The sequence below is a fragment of the Myotis myotis genome, unplaced genomic scaffold (assembly GCF_014108235.1).
Source record: "Myotis myotis isolate mMyoMyo1 unplaced genomic scaffold, mMyoMyo1.p scaffold_m19_p_6, whole genome shotgun sequence".
NCBI lineage: Eukaryota > Metazoa > Chordata > Mammalia > Chiroptera > Vespertilionidae > Myotis > Myotis myotis.
Window position 1 is genome coordinate 39,861,413 of NW_023416368.1, and position 21,864 is coordinate 39,883,276.

General features: G+C 46.6%; 1 long non-coding RNA gene across 1 annotated transcript; it reads right to left on the reverse strand.

Annotated features, from left to right (window-relative positions):
* Window positions 1–4,254: 4,254 nt before the first annotated feature.
* On the reverse strand, window positions 4,255–6,233 carry LOC118658966. Its single transcript, XR_004968409.1, has 2 exons — window positions 4,864–6,233; window positions 4,255–4,742 (listed from the first exon to the last, which is right to left on the reverse strand). It is a non-coding gene; the product is annotated as an uncharacterized LOC118658966 (long non-coding RNA).
* Window positions 6,234–21,864: the final 15,631 nt, after the last annotated feature.

Below are 21,864 nucleotides of genomic sequence, written 5' to 3' on the forward strand. Positions count from 1 at the left end.
TCTTGGTAACAAAAGTTAGTTTTTAGGTGAGCATTGGAAGAAAGAAGTTGAAAGTTAAGACTTTGTTTTTAAAATACATTTTTATTGATTTGAAAAAGATTTTTAGAGTACTACATCTTTATTGCACACCAGTTATGTTTTATATCTGTAGATAGCTAGTTATTACCATTGAAAAGGCCATGATATTCCTTTATTTGAAATTTATGCCAATTGACAACAGTACCAGTAAAAATCTGAGTCACAAAAAAGAGTCAGGTGTCACTAATAAGAGTTTACCTCTGTGTCATCTCCATGAGGGTTTTACTTCTGATTCCAAAGTCTTGTGTTTGTGGATTTAAAACAGTGTATGATCCTGTTATTGGGTTTGTTTGTGATTGAATACACAGTATAGTTCATGGAAAAATTAAGTTCAGCAATGAAAGAAAATGCTTTTTTGGCATCTGTTTGGTAAAATTTTGTCTTTGGTCCAGATTCTTTTCAGGGTTTCGGGCATATTCATATTGACACTCTTTTTCCAAGAGACTTTAGTTTGAATAGTGAAATTAGTGTTTCCTTATAACAACAAAACTTAGAAAAATGGCTTAAACTTGTACTTCTTCATGACAAAGAAAGTGTATTTATAAGCTAAATACTGACTGCCCCAACTTAGCTTGAAAAATGTACAGTTCTGTGTTATTTCTAATGTGTAAAACAGGTTTTAAAAATAATGTATAGGTTTTCCATTTTGGAAACATAATTATTGGATTTATGGGAAAACCAAACTTGGGTATATGTTTAATTTATCTTAATCCAGAGAAAGCTACAGAAAGTTGCTGTAGAGATAGAATACAATGACTTCCCTGGCCTGAATGTGAGGTTGTTGGAGTCTCAGTTCATTTTGTCACATTTCCCTGAGTCTTTTCTTTAGGGAGGTGCACACACCAAAGCACCTCGGAAATTGTATATGGATTGAACTAACAGTAGTTTCCAAGTATAGGACTTCTAAAGCTCCACATTCATTTGCTTTCCTTCCTTCACTTTTCATGATTACAATTGAATAGATAGGCTTTGTAACCTAACATCTCTGCCAGATATACCCCCAGTAGACTCTACTTGCGGGGGGAGCGGGCTCACTTTGGGGGAACAGAATTCACTCCAGCAAATCTGAGCAGAAAGAGACATGTTACGGGGTTTTTAATGGCTTACAAAATCATTGGGAAACTTACAGACTCCTCTTTCATACTTAATGGTAAACATTTCTGGAAAGATGGTTAACATGTCAACACGTATACACCACACAACAAAAACCAAGGAAATGAAAAGGAAGGAAAATCAAGTTCAACTATACTGAAATTAGGGAACAGATGTTAAATACTTCAAAAACTATGCGTCCGGTACAACACATTTTGGACCAACTTAAAAAGAATTCAGGAAGTTCAACGCACACTCTGCTTAAGATGTGTAGGAAATACTGTACTGGTTTCAAAGCACCATCAATGGTAAGACTATTAATTTTAAAACATTTTTTGGGAAGAAATACAAAGAACTGTGATTTGAATATTATTATCATGCCCTGATTTCAGAAACATGAAAATATGGAAAACGTGCATATTAAAAATCAGTCAAATAGAGTTAAGTAGAAGGGAACTGACATGTAATAATATGTTCACATATTAATCATAAGCCCACAGCAATTAAAATACTATTTGCACCAACATAATCATAATAATGAAAATGTTGGCAGGTAAATAGGGGAGGCAAGGATGTGGGGCACAGAGTATTTGGGGGCCAGGAATGACCACAGACTGAAATACCCAAGATGGAAATAGCAGCAGGGGGACTACGCCAAAAATCTGGGGGGAAGGTTGGAAGTCGGGGAGAAACAAAGTACTGAATCAAAAAAACAGAGCTGGAGCACATTAGGAGGGACATTTTCTGAGGAAAGAGAAGAAAATTTTAGAATTCAACTTCTTGGAAGTCTCAGAAATGTGACTCGGGAGATATTAAACAATTGAATAAGACTGAAAGAGAAGAAAGCTCAGGAAACGGATTGATTTATAATTTATTCCACAGATAGCCTCCCACAGAATGACATTATTGACCATATCATGGTAATGTATTCATTTCAGCCTCATTTGTTACAATAGCAAAATATCTGAGCAATTCAAATATTTATCAGCAGGTGATATTTAAGTTACGGTACTTCCATACAATGGAACATTATAATACCGTAAAAAATAATAAAGATTGTTATAAACTGACCTAGAAGTTATCTCCAAGATATAGAGAACCCAAAAACTTAGATACACACTTAAACCATGCAAACAGATAATGTAATTGTTTCATGCTCTCATTGAATAATCTATATAATTATATAAAATGGTGCGCGTGCACGCGCACACACACACACACAATATATATATATTTGCAAAAATAGAAATGATGCAAAATTGCTCTGTAACCACCATGTAATAAAACTAAAGAAATGTAGAAACAACCAAAAGAAAACAAAACACCATCTGCTTAGAAGTTCAAAATTCATTTTGAAATTATTCTTTAATCAAAGAGGAAATCAAAATAGGAAAATACTTTACATAAAAATCTCAATACAATTAACACTTTTCAGGGAGGGTAATTTATAGACCTAAACACTTCTATTAATTAAGATGAACCAAATTAAGCATTGTTCTAAAAAAATTATTGTAGCCCTAACCAGTTTGGCTCAGTGGATAGAGCGTCGGCCTGCAGACTAAAAGGTCCCAGGTTCGATTCCGGTCAAGGGCATGTACCTTGGCTGTGGGCACATCCCCAGTAAGAGGTGTGCAGGATGCAGCTGATCTGTTTCTCTCTCAATGATGTTTCTAACTCTCTATTCCTCTCCTTTCCTCTCTGTAAAAAAAAAATCAATAAAATATATTTTTAAAAAATAAATGAATTATTGTAAAGAACTCCAAAATTCAGGAAACTATAAAGATAAGAGCTGAAATTAATGACAACAATAAAACAAGAGATGATTAATTCAACAGCTCTTTCTTTGGAGAACAAAATGTAAAACAAATTAATCTTTTTTGTGGTGGAAATAGTAAACACACACACACACACACACACACACACACACACACACACACACATGGATGTCCGCGTCCTAACCCCCAGAAACTGTGAATTCAGTGATACCTTCCATGGCAAAAGGGGCTTTGCAGATATGATTAAGGCTCTTGAGATGAGTGAGCTGGATTTTCTTGATGTCAATCATAAGGGCCTTTAAAATGGAAAGGGAGAGGTGGGAGAATCAATCAGAGAAGGAGAGGTGAGAGAGATTGATGCTCCATTGCTGGCCTTGGAGATGGAGGAAGAAGCCAGTAGCCACGAAAGGCAGACGGCCCTAGGAAGCTGGGAAAGACAAGGAAAGGGGTTCTCTCCGAATGCCTGCAGAGCACATCGTGACATTGACTAGCATGCCTGTTTGTTTCTTGAATTTCCTGAATAATTTCATTGTCTTTAAAATGTACATGGTCAAAATCTTTCTTGGAAGTTCTCATGACAAAAACAAATAAATATACTTAACATTTAGATTGGAAGTAAGGTATATAACATAGTTTGATCATAATTATATAACTTTGTTTTCCTCCATTCCCAAACAATGCCTCCTGCATCTGCCAAACATGGGAAGTGTAGATTTCATCCAGTTGGCAATGGGAAGCCAGAGCTGTGTTGAGTTTGATGGTTTATAGAGCTTCTCTCATTTCAAATCTCTTGGAATTCTTTTAGCCAAAAGTATCTCTTTCCTCTCTCCCTCTCTCTCTATGCCCATCATCAGTTTGGTATTTGCATGAAATATTCTAAATGCAGTGGAGTTCCAGTTGGTTGTCTGAAATGGTCTCAACAGTGTCCTACGTTTATTTCATAAGGTTGAGATGCCAGAGCTTCCCTGATATATTAAAGGTGAAGTAGTCAGGCCTAGATCTAGCCCTGGAAGTGGCAAAGACAGGAAAGAGTGCAGGACCGAGGGCCGGAGGCAGGCGTGGCCTTGACCAGGAGCACACAGAGGCCTCTGGATGCAGAGGGACCAGGGGGGCAGGTGGTTCAGGCAGCAGGCAGAGAGACTGGGTGGAAATGTAGGACTGCTTTTTGCAGTGAATAGGAAGCTGTACTCTCAGCTGAGTTTGGGGATGGGGGAGGAGGAAGGGACAAAGGAGAAGGAAGGGATGAAGAAGGACGGTGGAGGGAGGAAATGGCCCATAGAAGTGTAATAAGGGCCCACTGCAGTCCGTGATCAGGAAATCAGAGCACAAAGATTCCATCATCAATCAAATGCTTACATTTTATTTCAAATTCATATCATTTTTAAAACTCCTCCTCGATTTTAGTGTAGAAAAGCCAAAAACCCGCACAAATTTTATCCCCAATTTTCATGGTCAGTGAAGGAAAATCATGTGGCTTCTGTGCCAGATTTATTTAAAAACAACATCCTCCTCCTTTATTTGCGTATTTCCACAGAAGACATTTCCGTGGCCTTCTGTGCTTTGCCCCCTCCATATGACCTGAATTGTTCAGAAACTTGAGGGGAGTTTGAATAAATGCAAAAGAGCCTGTTGGCTGCGAGTTGAAGGACAATATTGGCCATTCTGACCGCTTCTACAGGCTTTCTGGGTTCAGTCAAGAGGTCAGTCTGGCCCTTTCTCTCCAGGGTTCGCCTTTAAAACTTCACCACTGTATTCCTCCGCGCAGCTTCTGTTTAGGAACAGCATGCCTGGTAAAAGCTAGGTGGGGGGAGAGGGGGTCATTGGAGGAGATTCAGAAATATTAACACACATTAGAACGTTTTGCAAGTCACCAAGGCCCAAACGTGTAAAATGTTGAGGCTTGGGGAGGCTTTCTTACCGTAAGCCGTTGCACCTGGAGACATCTCACAGGGCGGCTGTAGCCCAAGGCCAGTTCCACCAGCCAAGGAGCGGGACGGGTTTCCCAGTGGCTTCTGGGGTAAGTGGTACTTTTCACCTGGTAGGGCGGGTTACGGTTCCGCATCGTAGACCAGCAACCTTGGCCTAGCCCAGGAGCTCCGAATCCCAGGCGCTGGTCCAGCTGTCTGGGCGGAGGTTGTCTGTCCCGGCCTGTGGGGTCTCTTTCTGTCACCACAGTGCACATCTTTCTTGCCTTTCGCTTTTGGTTCATTCCTTGACCCTGGACTTAACCGGCCAGCCCCACTCAACTAAAGGTGAACTCAGTGGAGAGCACACTGAGGAAGAAGACGGCCAAAGAATGTTATCTAATCACAGACTGTGGGTAATCACATGCCCCTGGGAATGGCGCGCTCAGCATCTCATGGGGGTGCAGGGAGAACTGACTAACGTGTGTCAGGCCTGGAGTTCCTAGGAGGGAAGGTGCGCTTAGCGTAATGGTGAAGGGAGCCTGTGCACAGATGCAATGCCGGAGCCAGGGTGGTGCTAAAAATAACGCAGAACTTTCTGTGAGGAAGGGAAGGAAGGAAATGCCTCACCGAAAAAAGCTTAACTGTCTCTTAACACAAACGCTCCGGCTACAGGGGAATGGACAACAGGGTGAGGTTCTGTTCTCAGTCAAGGGTTGTGTCCGCTCGGTTGAGCAACAACACAAAAGGACCTCTTGACCCAAGAGAAGGTTCTAGTCTCTGAAAAAGAGCTTTGAAAGGAGGAAAGGCAACCGAAAGCAAATGTTTGTTTGCATTTAGGGGGCAGGGGTTCTACAAATTGGAAAAGGCTGCACTAAATTAAAATAATCATTGGTGGTTGCTCCCGATAAACCTAGTGATGAAGAGGAAAGCTTGTTAGAAACCTAAATACATTTTCCATTTGTTTCTCTCTCAAACAAGGGCTGACCACCCTAACTTTGAACTAGCAGCAGTAAAGCATGCTTGCCTGTGTGTTTACAGAATGTAGTGTTAGAAGTCCTCGTTGGGTGTTGGGTTATCAAAACTTACTGCAGAACCAGGAATGAAAACTCTGCTTCCTTTTCCTAACCTCTCCTTTCTGACCCTTTCCTACTTTCGTAGCCAGGCCTCTAGAGTCTGAAGCAGATTAGCAAACAAATAAATCCTTGAATGTCATGGAATACTTTCCCCAGCATAAATGGGATTAATCTGCCGGCCCAGCAAATTCTGCACTTCAAACCCCCAGCTGCGTAATAAGCCATTTCTGCCAAGCCCCTAATTTATGGCACAAAGGTCACATTCCTTTAATGTTGGCGCTGGCTAGCCTCCTCCATTCATCCTTCCCATCCCCTCTCCAAGCCTCTGGGTTTTCTCCCGTTGAGAATGTCCTGTCTGTGGCCTTTAGGACCCTTGGTCCCCAGAGCAGCAGGAGGAGTGAAAGACCCACGTGAACTGCCCCCACCAGCTCCAGAAGGTCCTCCTCGAGAGGTTCCAAGGGGGCGCTCTGGGCGTGAGGACTGGGGGTTATGGCCAAAATGGATGCTATAGAGCCACCAATCCTTGTTCCCCCCAAATTTTACTTGAATCATGAGGAACAACTGAACTGGTTCCATAGATCCCACTTAAACATTTTAAGAACTAAGCAAGGGTTGAGTTTTGCAGAGTACAGAAGGCAGGCAATCTGTCCCTGATCTTAGGATTAGAGGGCATCTCTAAGCACCATTTGTTTCAGTGGCTTGTCCAAGGTCACCGAGGGAGAGGGGGGCAGGCTGGTGGGTCACAAGCACTCAGGCTTCTGTCCCCCGCCCCCCCCCCCCCCATTTCTCCAAACTCCTCTCTTTCCCAAGGAAAGGATGGCCACACAGCCCCCACCAGGAACCTAAGGGGGAAAGACTATTTTGGGGGGTTATTTCTCATAACAACTGGGTAAGTTCTGACTCATGTTAACATTTCCCTTTGCTCACCATTTGAAACCTGAGCAACAGGGGCCACTGCACAAGTCCTTCCTCCCGGTTAGTGTCAAAGGGAAATGCTTCGCTTAAAGAATGAGGTGCTCAGGGCTGTTGTGATACTGTGTCTGAGCATCACCATGAACAAAGCTATGACGAAGAATGAGGCCTGAAGCGCCCTGCAGCTGTGAGCCCCAGGCCTCAGGGCATGCGCGCCAGGGCGGCTCCTCCTCCTGAAATTCAGGGTCTCCATCAGGCCTTCCAGCTAAAAGTGGAGGAACAATGGGGAAGGAAGGATGAGAATGGAAGTGGTTTCCAATGAGCAGTGGTGACATCATCAGGACATGTTATTTCAAAGCAGAAAAGAAGGTAACAAATACAGCTGCCTGGCCCCGAGACCGGGTGGTTGGAGTGTTGACCTGCACTAAAAAGGTTGCAGGTTCCATTCCATCAGGGCGCAGACCTAGGTTGCAGGCTCAATCCCCATTTAGGTCCCATAGGGGAGGCAACCAATCAATATTTCTCTCTCACATCAGTGTTTCTCTCTCCCTACCTCTCTCTCAAAAATCAAAAACATACCCTTCCTATAGTTTAAGGCAACAGCTGACTGTTTTTAATGTGCAGTTTAGGAATACAAACTGTACAGAAAGAAAGGCAAGGAAATGGTGAGTGGAGGATGCAGGCTGATGGTGGGGGGGACAGGGTGATGTTCATGGGGAATGTAGGAGAAGAGGTGAGTCATTTCCCGGTCCTATTTTTGTTTTGGAAGATGGGTTCACAGATGTGAATTCCTCATTAAAAATAAGTAAGTAACAAAATTTTAGCTGTACATTCACAGCCCAATGATGACAATGGATCATGAACCAAGGACCTTGATTAATCCAAATTAAAACTAAGAATGACAATTCCACTAGTTTCCTGGGGCCACCATAACAAGCTACCACAAACTGGGTGACATAAAAAATGGAGACTCCTTGTCTCACATTTTGGAGGTGGGAAGTCCCAAATCAAGGAGTTGGCAGGGCCGGTTCCTCTGAGAGTGAGGGACTGACAATCCAGGCCTCTCTCTGGGCCTGCAGGCGGCATCTGTCCCCTGCGTCTCTCCCTCTGTCTGTGCCTCACACTTTTCTGGTTTGTAAGACACTGGTCATATTAGAGTAAGGGCCAAGCTAGTGCCTGAATTTGAACTTTCTCCAAATGAGGGCGTATTCTGAGGTACTGGGGGTCAGGACACAATTCAACCCATAACAACGATGTGCAGTTAAGGCCCTTGGCATGGGGAAGGGGATAACATAGTTCTCGTTATCGTGCACTTACCATGCCGTTTTCAAAGTGTTTCTTCATTTTGGCACTCCTGGCTTAAACGGGGTGAGTGGAAGAAAGTGTAGAAAGGTCGTTGGTACATTCCAAAGGGTTATTCCGGGGGGGAAGTGAGGGGAGGGGGAAGAATCTCATTCTCTGAAAGTCTTTTTAATTGTTTGCAAATATTCATTACAAATCTTTAAGCCAACTTTGATTTCATTCTCTGTCTTAAAGCAACCACTAAATCCTAGGTATCCTTCCTATCACATGTTATCTATCAACATTTGAAATGTCCTGGTCAGCGTGGCTCAGTTGGTTGGAGCATCGTCCGGTGCACCAGGAGGTGGTGGGTTTGATTCCAATCAGGGCACATACTCACGTTGCAGGTTCGAGCCCCGGTTGGGGCATGTGCAGGAGGCAACAAATAGATATTTCTCTCTCACAGCAATGTTTCTCTCTCTCTGTCCCCTTCCTCTCTCTAAAAATCAATAAAAAAGACTACATCTAATATAATAAAAGGGTAATGTGCAAATTAACCATCACTCCAACACAAAGATGGTGGCACCCATAGCGACGGGGGCAGGACACTGGCATCGTCACCCTGGTGACGGTGCCAGCGCCCCACACCCCGGCTGCAGAGGGAAGGAGAGAAGGCTGCAGACACAATGTGGGGCTGCTAGGCTGGGGGCATGCCCCTGGTGGCCACCACAGGGCTCGGGGCACGCCCCCAGCCCTGCGGATACAATGCAGGGGGTCCTCTGTGCATGAGCTGCAGAGGAAACACCTTTTCTGACCGCTCATTGGCTAAGCTCCCTGTACGCCACCACTCGCAGTGTTCTTGATAAGGGGTAATAATCCAAGAAGGTGATGTAGGGTTTTTCCACCTCACTCCTGGAGGAAAAAACGAAGGTCTGCTGCTGGAGGGGCTGAGAAATGTCATATCCTGCCCTAGCCAGTTTGGCTCAGAGTATAGAGCTTCAGCCTCCTGTCTGTAGGGTCCGGGTTCGATTCTGATCAAGGGCATATACCTAGGTTGCAGGCTCTTCCCCGGCTGGTGCTCAGGTCAGGGCTCATGCAGGAGGCAACCAATCCAAGTGTCCCTCACATTGATGTTTCTGTCTGTCTTTCCCTCTCTCTTCCACATTCTCTAAAAATCAGTGGAAACATATCTTCAGGTGAGGATAAAAAAAAGAAAGAAAGAAAGAAATGTCATATCCTATGAAAGACACATCTTGAAAATGCCTAAAGAAAGTTGTCATTTTTTCGTGGTGAAGGGACTGGAGTCTGTGCTGATGAAAACACCTTGGCGGCTGCAGCAGTGGCAGCAGCAGCGGGGTGATGGGGCTGGCGCCTTTCCCTGCTCAGCCCAGTCACCTCCCGCAGAGGGAGGCCAGGCTGCAGCTTAGGACATCCCCTGAGGGATCCCAGTCTGTGAGAGGGGGCAGGCTGGGCTGAGGGACTCCCCTCGAGTGCACAAATTTTGTGTACTAGGCCTCTAGTTTTTAAAATAACAATGATAAAATGTGTCAGCCTTTCTCTTCCTGGAATCTACCTTTTGAAGGAGTTTTTATGACTTAGATGTACAAGGATGTTTATGGCAGCATTGTTTGTACCAGCAGAGAACCCCACATCCAAACAAAACACACTCGAGCTATCCTAAAGGTGTGCCAGCCAATAGGCAGCTGGCTGTATCCCTGTTAAGCACGCACTGAAGCAGAATGGAGGTGTGTAACTGCAGCCAGGCTGGGAGCGAGTTGAGGAAAGTGGGACCCAAGGCACCTGAGAGGGGGCGTAACGTGCTCAGGATGCACAGCGAGGAGCTGCAGACAGGCTTCCAGCAAGGACACGCCTGAATGGGAAGGAGCCTTGGGAAGCATGGATCCAGGTGCGGACAGTGTCATCGCTCCCAAGTGGTGGGCTACGGATGATATTTCTTTTCTTTTTCTTTTTTAAAATATATTTTTATTGGTCTCAGAAAGAAAGAGAGAGGGGGAGAGAGAAACATCAATGATGAGAGAAAAATCATTGATCGGCTCCCTCCTGAACGCCCCACACTGGGGATTGAGCCCGCAACCCAGGCATGCGCCCTGACTGGGAATCTAACCATGAACTCCTGATTCATAGATCGACACTCAATCACCAAGCCATGCCGGCCAGGTGAATTTTCTTTTCTTTTTTTTTTTAAAAGAAGTCTGTGTCGCTCAGGGCCCTCCCTTCCTCCCTTTCTGTTCCCTCCGGGCCCAGTGAAGCCCAGTCTCATCCACCAGGCGGTTTGCACGCTGGCCTCCTGGTCTCTGGCTTTCCTCTGACCCTCTGCCCGGCCCTTGGATCTGGCCATCGTCGCCTCCAGTGGGTCCCCGGCCTCCCAAGAAAGTCCACCTCTACAGGCTGCCTCCTCCTAACAACCCAAGCTTTTCTTCTCTTGGATCTGCATGACCAGCTCTGCTACAAGAAAGCCTCAGCTCTTCCCTGCCGCTCACCCTTCCACGCTTCCGCCACCCGGTGTCCTGGCGCGGTTTGCTCCCTCGCCCTCGGGTCCTCGGGTCCTCGGGTCCTCGGGTCCTCGGGTCCTCGGGTCCTCGGGTCCTCGGGTCCTCGGGTCCGCGGGTCCTCGGGTCCTCGGGTCCTCGGGTCCTCGGGTCCTCGGGTCCTCGGGTCCGCGGGTCCTCGGGTCCGCGGGTCCTCGGGTCCGCGGGTCCTCGGGTCCGCGGGTCCTCGGTGGCCTTTCCCTCTTTGCTGAGCTAAAGCCTTTGGCGCTCAGCCACGACCCCCTCTCTGTGCAGCTGTGCCTGGCTTTGCCACCTCGAGCCCTCTCCTGCCCATGACCTCCTGGGTCATCTCCCCCGCCCCCCCCCAACCCCCCCCCCCCCCCCCCCCCCCCCCCCGGTCCCAGGCTGGCTCTTACCTCATATTCTTGCTGGAGCGTCACTGGCTAAGTGGCCTCCTGGGTGGGGGGTAGCTCCCGAGGGCAGAGCGCACCTCCCTTAGGTTTTAGAAAATGCCCTCCAGCCCGCGCTGGGCCTCTACCTGGTGTCCAACAAGCATATGCTGAGCGATGCCAAGGAGTCACGGTTGCTGGGTGTAAAATAGCAACTCTGTGGGTGCTGTTCATAAGCAGAACAATAGAGAGCTTCCATGCGGGAAAATATAGAGCGCAGATTGCCCCCCAGTGAGCCTGGGCCTGACGCGGGCTGTGCCGGAATGATCTGTGATGGTTCCGTCCCGAAGCCTCCACCGTGGCTCAGCCAACTGCGCTCCCACCTCCACGTCCCCAGATGGAACGTGGTGAGCACCCTCATCAGTCACCCTGTGGACTCTGATCCCTAGCTCTCTCCTGTGACTGGGTGTCTTCCTCTCTACCAAGGGACACCATCCATAAAGTCGATAGAATGGCATAATTGATGAAACCATCTGCCATTGGTAATTCAGCCTTCCTCCACTCCCCAGGGGAGGGGCGGACTGAAAGTTCTAGACCTCAATTGCATGATTGATTCCTTTGGCAACAACCCCCACTCCCCACCCTGAAGCTACCTAGGGGCCCACCTAGAGTCACCTCATTAGCATAAACTTGGGTATGGTTGGAAGGGACTTGTTAGGAAAAACAAAGAGGCGTCTCTCACAGGAATCACAAGGGGTTTAGGAGCTCTGCGCCAGGAGCCCAGGATGAAGACCAAATACATATTTCTTATTATTGCACAGTATCACACGGAGCACAGACACGGCATCCACCCTGTAAGGGTGTGAAGGACGAAAGGAAACGACGTATGTGAAGTGCGACCCATGGTTAAGGAGCGCGCTGCGGCCTGCCCCGCCCTGCCCTCCCAGCCCGGGTTCTTGGCACAGCCCGGCTGGCCGCTGCGGTCCATCCTCTGCCCTTTAAGCACATCCTGTGGAAACTGGAACAATTCAGAGGAGTTTTTTCCGTGGCCGTCACCACCTGTTCTTCTTCACAGGAATTATTTACGTGTTCAATCGGACGCTGCTTTTTCGGCTGGTTAGTTTGTTTTCAGAATTTCCCTTTCTTGTATTGTATTCCTGGCCAGTGGGGACATGCCTATCCTTTTTTTTCTGAACTTTCCAAAGCCTGTTTTCCCAAGTCCAGGCCTCACGTTAGCTCGGCCCGACGGTCTCTTTCCTCTCTCTGACCCATAATGCCGTCGGTTTTTCTCTGGGTTCCTGGAATTTGCACAATAGCCGTCCAGTTCTTTTTCATGAGAGTTATGTCAAGAATAGAGTTCCCACGCGGGGGCTAGTGAGGACTGATGACCGGGCTTACTTACCTTTGGCAGAACGAGCCGTCTAGCGAGACCTGCACCTCCGAAGCTGGCCCCCGTCACCTCCTTGCCTGCCCGGGTGTCACCTAGTGTTGAGGAGCATTTTCCCACGTGACCTGCAGACAGTCACACAGAACCACTTACGTTCACTGCGCAGTCTCCGTGTGGGCGCCCAACACTTGCTAAGCACTTTCAGTACACCATCATTGTTAAGCTTAAAACTAACCGCCCCCCCCCCACACACACACACTATGGACTATTATTCAGTATTCAAAAGAAGTAAATCCTGCTATTTGCAACAACATGGACAGATCTTGAAGGCAGTATGTTAAATGAGATAAGTCAGAAACACAAATACTGCATGGTTTCACTTATGTGTGGAATCTTAGCAAATAAAAATTAAAAAAAAAAATGAACTCATACAAACAGTTTTTTGCTATTTTTTTTTTGTTTTTGTTTTGTTTTGTTTTTTAATCAAATTTCTAGAAACAGAGTAGAAAAGTGGCTGCCAGAGGCTGGGGTGGAGGAAATACAGAAACTTTGATAAAAAGGTAAAAACTTTAAACTATAAGGTGAATAAGGTCTGAGGATCTAATATGAAACATGGGAATATAGTTGACAATATACTGAATTGTATAACTGAAATTTGCTAAGAGAGTAGACTTAAATGTCCTCACAAAAAAAAAAGGAAAAGAAAAAGGCAAATATGTAAACACGTGAAGTGATGGATGTGTTAACGTGTATCAAATCATCACATCATATGCTTTAAATATCTTACACTGTTATTTGTAAACTAGAGGCCCAGAGCATGAAATTTGTGCACTGGGGGGAGGGTTTATCCCTCAGCCCAGCCTGCACCCTCTCCAGTCTAGGACCCCCTCAGTGGATGTCCAACTGCTGGTTTAGGCCTGATCCCACAGGGACATCCCTCTCACAATCCGGGACTGCTGGCTCCCAACGGTTCACCTGCCTGCCTGCCTGATTGCCCCTAACCACTCCCTTGCCAGACTGATTAATGCCTAACTCCTCCCCTGCTGGCCCAGTCGCCCCCAACTACCCTCCCCTGCAGGCCTGGTCGCTCCCAACTGCCCTCCACTGTCAGCCCGATTGCCCCTAACTGCCCTCCCCTGCCAGCCATCTTGTAGCTGGGGGTGCCACCATCTTTGAGGGCAGTCAATTAGCATATTCCCTCCTTATTGGCTTCATGTCTGTCTCTCAATTTTCTTGTTTGCAAAAATTGGAATAACAATACCCACATCTCAGGGATTGCTACAAAGTGAAATCAGGTGGCCGAGGGCAGCAGGTGGAGCTGGGGCAGCTCTCAAGAGGGCGTCTCATTCCTTTTCCTGCACCCAGGTCTCTGCTCTCACCAGGCCCCTTTCGTGCCCACATTTCCCATGCAGACACTCAATGAGGTTCGGCTTTCTCCCCAAAAGTTCCCTCGATGGCATGCCCTTCTATCAATGGTGTCTGTGAATCCGAGAAATGTATCATTTCCATGTGTGCTTGGTTCATTTGCGTAGCATCACTTAAGGGCAGAGGCTTACCTTGACTTTCTGGAGTTCTCTCCCACATGAATGCTCAGTGCTTAGCTGTAGGGAACAGAGCGGTTGTCCAAAGGCAGAATTGGACTCCCCACTCCCACACCCCAAGTTGGTGCGCTCACACCCGGAAGCCACCGGACCTGCTGACCCAGGGTCTCAGTGGGACTCCATGGGACGGCTGGCCTCGCTAAAGGGGTGCCTGTGGCCCGCAGAAAGCTGGGCCTGGGAATTCCGCCCCAAAGCCGCACTCTGCCTGCCTGCCTGGCTGCGGGTCCAGGCGGTCCCTTCCCCACCTCAGCCGATTTGGAGCTGCCAAAGGGAAGTCTCTGGGCTGGGACCTGGGCAGAGCGGCTCTCCGCGGCGCCGCACAGACACGCCATCTCCACGTTAACGGAGGGAGCGCACCCAGAGAAGCCACACATGTGGGCAAACACTCCGAGTTCCTCCATAAAACTGGAGTCCTATAAAAACCGGCCATAAGGGAGCCGGAAAGGGAGGAAGGAATGTATTAAATCTCTTTCAGGTTGGCTGCTTGCGTCTCATTAGGCCTGTGGGCACAGGGACACGTGCCTGCATCACGGCTCGCCTAAAGCCCGTGGGCTCAGTAAAAGCCTTGTTTTCTTTTTCTGACCCAAACCAGTCAGCAAAAGGGAAGTATTCTTTTGCTGTTGCTTTGGTGGCTTTTAACGACATGCATGTCTCCCCTCCCCCCACTCCCGGGAGCTCGCTCAGCAGGTGGAATGACTGAAAAAGGCGTAATTCGGGGTCCGATTCTTCCCTGGGTGCGCTGCTCCCACACCTAGGGCGGAGACGTCATTGGACGCTGCGTGGTGTGGCTTCGTTTCTTCCTTTTTCAGAACTGTACTTGATTTACGGTGTTTTATTTGGGTCAGTGGGAAAGGACTGGCCATTAGTTGTTTTGGCAAAGGCTCGGTTATGCCTGAAAAAGGAACACGGACTTCGCATGTTATATAATCACGCTGAGCCGCCTCTGGGAGGCCTCCAAGCCCTGCGGGTCGGTCTCGGTTGTGCATGTCTGGACACAGCCTGGACCAGAGTTTCTATTTTCTGCGGCGGGTGGGGAGGCTGTGGCACAGCTGAGTTTAACTGTGCAGTTGACTTGCTGTGGGACAGCTCAGAGGAAGGGCCGATGGGACCCTGGAATCCCACGTTAACCTCGGGGCGCTGCTGGGGCTCCGCGGCTCCCAGACCTCTATACCCTATGCTGTAAAAATAATTCTGGGTGAAAAATCTATGGACTATTTTTCATGTTTGTCTGCTGAATTGTTTAAGTAACATGCATACAGAAAGTGCACAAATCATAAATACACAAGTCGACAGATGATCACAGCGAATATAGCCATGTGTCCACTCCCCAGGGCCAGAGTGGACGCACCCAGGAGCTCTCCTGCTCCCTGCCCCCCACGCTTCCCCGGGGGAGACCACTGGCACCCTTACCGGCAAGTTTTCATTTTGCTTTTCTCATTCTGAATCATAATTGTCTCAAAGGGCTCTAACTTAGCCCCATGTTTTAAAACTATAGATCAGGGATGGGGCATCACTGAGTCAGGTACCATTTGTGCCCAGGTCACAGCCATCCCCTGGGCATACAGGGGGCAAGGCATGCCTTTTTTGCAAGGCCCTCATCTATGTAAGCAATTTGACTAAAAAAAAAAAAAAACTACCACACTCACGGTGCTACATGAGGCAGGTGCTTTATCATGAAGTTATAATAATGGTGAGAGAAGGGGGACGACTGTGTTTGCTTACTGTCCAGTCCCTGCACCTGGAGAGTCTGAGTACTTATTGTCCAGGCAGCATCTCCCCTCCTTGGGTGCAGGAAACTGTTCTTCCTGTTCGTCACAGGCCCTGTGTCTGGCTAACGGCACGTCTCCCCGCCACAAGGAAGGAGCGACTCACAAATGGCTCCGGTTCTTCTGAACCGCGAAACAATCGACTCTTCCTGCCGCTTCCCGATTCCATTTACTTAGTTCTGGTGACGTGTATTTAAAAAAAGGTTCTGAAAATTGTTAAGGGTGACCCAAATGTAAGTTTATGTTTTTTAAAAAAACAAGGATGTGTGTGTGTATGTGTGTGTGTTTGAAATGTTTGCAGGTACTGACTGTCCCACTGGGTTCTTCTGAGTCATAATTTCAATTCACTCTCTTCTGCGTCATAATTTAGAATCCGTGCTGATTCTATGATTTGAAACCTGTGTCCTGAGTCTAGTGAAGGGCTGGTGGTGTATGTGGGTGAAGGGGGCCTACCATGTCCTCATGACGTTTTTCCCATTCAATATACGTATATTCTTTTATTATTCCAGCCTTCTCTTGTTTCTTGTTCCTCACACCGGCCTCCTCTACACCGGAAGAATACCTAATTATTTTTTAAAATGTATTTTGCTTACCGACGGACATATTCCGTGTTCCCTCACATCAAAAGACCTCCCTGAGTGGGACAGATTACTTTCTCCATTTGTTAAATCTGAAAGTGGAGCATGGGAAGCGTGTCTGAATTACGGAAGTTCAGCGTCTTTGTTTTAGCTCAGGGAGACGTGGCCAGTGGAAATGCAGGGTCCCCGGGTGCCGTGTGAGAGCAGCAGCCAGGGACCAGGTGCAGCGTCAGGCGGGCCACGTCTGTGCTGTCATAGTCACTTTCATGATTTGCCTCTCACAGCTTTCCATGTGTTCATGTCCTGGGGCTCTTTCTCTGTTGCTTGAGTTTATTGTCGCAAAGCTCTTAAAACCATGAAAGGAATCTGCGTCCATCTCCGTACAGCTTGACCAGGCCCCAAAGTTTATCTTTGAGGATGAGCCACAGGCAAAAATATGTCACCTTTCTTTCCATTCAAGATATTTTTACAACATTTATTTGAATGCCTTTCCATTTCTGGTTGTCATGGGACAAAGGTAGTCACCGGGGACATTAGACAAAGGGGGAGTACTTGTTCATTGAATGAATGTGTGAACAGCAGAGGTGACACCAAGAGGTGGGCGCACAGCCTGGGTGCGTTGGCTGCCTCGGCTGAGTGGCAGAGGGTAGTGTCAGGAAGCGCAGGTGTTGTGTTGGCCCAGGAGACCAGTGCACCCGGTGGCATCCGTTACTCACTGGCAGGACCGAAAAGGAACGAGGGAGAGAGGGACAGGGGGCTATTTTGTGCTGGGCATCACTTTTCTTGGAATTCTGTGGAATTACTGTAGAGTGATCACTGAACAATCCCACTCCTGTTCTGTTCCCAACATCCCAACGGGACAAATAAGAAAGGAAATAAGAGAAAGGAGCCATCAGTCCTGCTCACTTCACAAGGAAAGGCCTGACATGATTGTACAAATGGAAAAGCATGAAACTGTTCACACACCTCATCCCACTGGGCAGCCTGCCGCGTGGGCTCTGTGGCGGGGCTGCAGCCGGCCGACGGACCGAGCCGGGAGGCCGATGGCGGGGTCAGCAGAGCAGCGAGCATCGGCATTTCCCCTTTGCTTTCTGGAAGTCATCCAGCGGCAACAAGGAGAATGAAAATAAATCATTTTTGGTGAAACTAGGAAATGGGTATAGTTTCTAGATTCCAAACTGTGTAAAAGGCTGCCAAGTGCAGCTCGGTTACCAGGAGGAAGGGGAAATGGAGAGAGAGGCTTTCTCGGGGAGATGACGCTGGGTAGATCTAGGTGACAGCCAGCAAAAAACACACCAAGCACTTAGGAAGGTGAGAGGCATGTCCTGAGGGCTAAAGCCTTTGCCCTGGGTGACAGATTATATTATTTGTTCAGAATATTTACTGGCCGTCCCCAGCAGTCTCTTTCCTACCAGCCCGACCCTAGCCCCTCACTGAGCAGGGCTGGCCACGCTGAAGATGGATATCCCACTCCACTGGCCTCGGGCTTGGCCATGAACCTTGCTTTGGCTAATGATGTGTGAGCAGAGGGACAGGTACCACTTTTGAGAGGGAGCTTTAAAGAGCCACCACGTCACGTGGCCTATGGCCTGCCCCTTCCTTTCCCTCTGCCACAGCCCAGCGAAGACCCGGATGGGGATGTGAATTAAGAGGCTGTGTGTCTGAGCCAGTCAACCCACAGGTCAACAGCTGCAGAATGAGTGAGAAATAAATCTGTGTTGTCAGCCACTAAGATTTTGGGGCCATTTGTTCCCACAACATACCTTAGGCTGAACTAACTGATATGAATCTTTTCAACAGGAGGTGGGGCAGTTGTGATGAGCTGGGCTTGTAGCAGAAGGCTCCTTGGATCTGGGTCATTCAGAGCGGAAGCCATAGATCTCAGAGTCGCACAGAGCCGTGTCTGAGGAAAAAGCCTGTCTGCAGCAGCCAGCCTGGAAAATGGGAACGTACTAATTTCATCAATGCTGAGAACAGGGCACTGGTAGCTGTTGGCTAAAGAAATAGAGGACTGAGGTTAGTCAGTCAGGTTATAACTATGAAGAGCAAAATAAGACAACAATAAATACCTTCCTAAATATTAGAAAAACAACATAAAAAATACACACACACACACACAAAACCCACAAAGAAGTGTACATGTAATGAAAGGCTTCTTAAAACACAATGAAAACAGAAACACCAAGTGATATAGAATGATACCCAAATATAAAAACGGAAGGAAAAGACTCAGATTTGATCACTGTGTTGGCAGACATGGAGGTGGCCGCATGACCTGGAGGGATGGGGGACCTGTGACTTGCTTCTAACCAACAGAATATGGCAAAGGTGATGGAATGTAATTCCCATGATTTTGTTATGTTTTGTAAGACTCCGTCTTGCTGGTCCACTCCATCTACACACATTCCTTACTGGCTTAATGTGTTAGCCAGCCATTCTGTAAGCCCCTGAGAACAGGATTCACAGGTGGCCTTTAGGAACTGGGTACAGCCTCAAGGAGTGGAGGGTGGCTTCCAGCCACAGCCAGCTAGATGCTGGGACCCCAGTCCTACGACCATAAGGAATGGAATTCTGCCAACAACCTAAGAGAGCTTGGAAGACTGTTCTTCCCCAGTGAAGCTTCCGCCTCAGCAAATACCCTGATTGTAGCCTAGTGAGACCCTGAGCACAGGAACCAACTAACGCATACCTGGACTCCTGGCCCACATAATGGGCAACATATCTTCATTTTAAGTGTCCCTGAGCTGATAACTTAGATTAGCCCACGAAGGAAACCTCAGCAAATTCCCAAAGTTAAAATATTATAGACAAAATTCTCTGATGACAAATGGAAGCAACCTAGATATTGATAACAAGAAAAGCCCCTACTACCTAGGAATGAAAAACAGAAAACAAACCAATAAAATCTGTAACTTTTGGCTCGAAGAGGAGATACAAATGGAAATAGAGAAAATATATAGAAAATACAAGGAATAGAAGACCTACATATCAGGACTCTGGGATACAGCAAAAACAGCTTTTAGAAGGAAACTTCATAGCCTTTCATGCTTATGTCAATAAACAAAGAGTGGCAACAAATTAAGCATCTTAAGCACAACTTATGCTAAGAAATAAAAAAAAAAAAACAGTACAATAATAAGAGCAGAAATTAACAAATTGGAAAACAGAACAGCAGTAGCAGATACCAATACATACAAAATAAATCTACGGAAAATACAATAAAATAGACAAATGGATAGCTGAATAGTTAGTTCACAGGAAAGGAAATACACCCAGTCTTTAGTGTGCTCTGAAAAGATGTTCCGCCCTTCTGCTACCATCAGGGAAATGTCAAATAAAACCACACCTAAGTGCCATTTTTTACTTATCTGATTGGCAAACATTCAAACACTTGATGACACACTGTGTTGGTGAGGCCTGGAGGAAAAAACTCTCTTTAACAGTTCTAATGAGTGTGAAAAATCGTGCTATCTTGGTGTATGGGAATTTGGAAATATCTAACAAAATGAAAACTCCAAAAACCTCACCAATCCACTTCCAGGATTTCATCCTGCGGATATGTTCCTACAAGGATGAACAAGTTTATTCTTTGAGGTATTTCTTGTCATAGCGAAATATGAGTAAAATCCTCAGTGCCTGTGTTTCGGTAAGCTACAATCATCTGTGAAATAATATACTATGCAGCTGCAAATTAGAGGAAGCTCTGTAAATGCTAGGATGGAGAGCTCTCCGAGATATAACGTTAAGTGAAAAGGGCAAGGTAAAGAATAGTGTGGATGCCCTAACTGGTTTGGCTCAGTGGACAGAGAGTCGGCCTGTGCAGCGAAGGGTCCCAGGTTTGATTCTGATCAGGGGCATGTACCTTGGTTGCGGGCACATCCCCAATAGTGGGTGTGTAGGAGGCAGCTGATCGATGTTTCTCTCTCATTGATGTTTCTCTCTGTCCCTCTCCCTTCCTCTCTGTAAAAAATCAATAAAATATATATTTTTAAAAAAAGAATGGTGTGGAGACTATGTTACTAGTTATATGAAAATAGTGGGCTAAGTGGAAAAAAGATATCCTATATAATAAGAGGGTAATATGCAAAGTGACTAAACAGCAGAACAACCGGTCGCTATGATATGCACTGACCACTAGGGAGCAGACGCTCAATGCAGGAGCTGCCCCCTGGTGGTCAGTGCACTCCCACAGGGGAAACACTGCTCAGCCACAAGCTGGGCTGACAGCTGGCAAGTGCAATGGCCTGCCTCCACAGTAGCGCTAAGGATATCCGACTGATGGCTTAGGCCAGCCGTGGGCAAACTACGGCCCGCGGGCCAGATCCGGCCTGTTCGGCTGTTCTATCCGGCCCACGGAGCCGAAAGAGCAGAGGGTTCTCTTGCTCTCCCCTCCGCTCCTTCACCAGCAGCAGTGTTAACATGTATTAGTTCACACAAACACTCCATCCATGCTTTTGTTCCGGCCCTCCGGTCCAGTTTAAGAACCCACTGTGGCCCTGGAGTCAAAAAGTTTGCCCACCCCTGGCTTAGGCTCAGGGAGTGAGCCTAAGCCTTCAGTCAGACATCCCCCGAGGGCTTCCAGACTGCAAAAGGGTGCAGGCTGGGCTGAGGGATGCCCCCACCCTCCCAGTGCATGAATGTCATGCACTGGGCCTCATAATTCCTTGTGTGAGCAGTAAAAAATTCTGAAAGGGATATTCAAAATGTAATAGCTGTGGTTCCTTATTTGGAAGGATTAGGGATTAGGGAGATGGGGCATTACACATTTTTGTACTTCTGTGTTTTGACCCATATAAAAATCTCATGTAATAAAAATATTTTAAATAATTTTTAACAACATGTTATTATTCATGTATAGAAGTACCATTGGGTTCTGTGTGTTGATCTCTCATCATTTATTAGTTCGTGGACTTGCTGTGTAGACAATTGTGTCATCTCAAACAGAGACAGTTTGGGTTTTTTCCTTTTTAATTTGTTTGGCTCATAATTCCTTGTGTGAGCAGTAAAAAATTCTTTCTTTTTCTGGCCTTTTTGCAGTGACAAGAACTTCCAGCGCTGTGTTGAGTATGAGTAGTGAGAGTGAACATCCTTGCCTTGTTCCCGGTCTTAGAGAAAAAGCATTTTGTTTTCAGCACTAGGTAGATGATAATGGCAGGTTTTTTGGAGACACTCGATACCAAGTTGGGTGAGTTCTTCTCATTCCTAATGTGCTGAGAGTTTGCAGGGTTTTTTTAAAATCATAAAAGGGTGTTGGATTTTGTCAAGTGCTTTTTCTGATAGATGATGTGATTTTCATATTTTACCCGGATTATACTGATTGATTTAAAAAATATTAAACCAATCTTGCAAACCTCGAATAAATCCCACTTAGACATGGTGTATAAATCTTTCTATACATCACTGTATTGAATTTGCTAATTTTTTTTGAAGATTTCTACATCTGAGCTGCTAAGACATATTGGTCTATAGTATTATTTTTTGTACTATTTTGTTGTTGTTTTTAAATATATTTTTA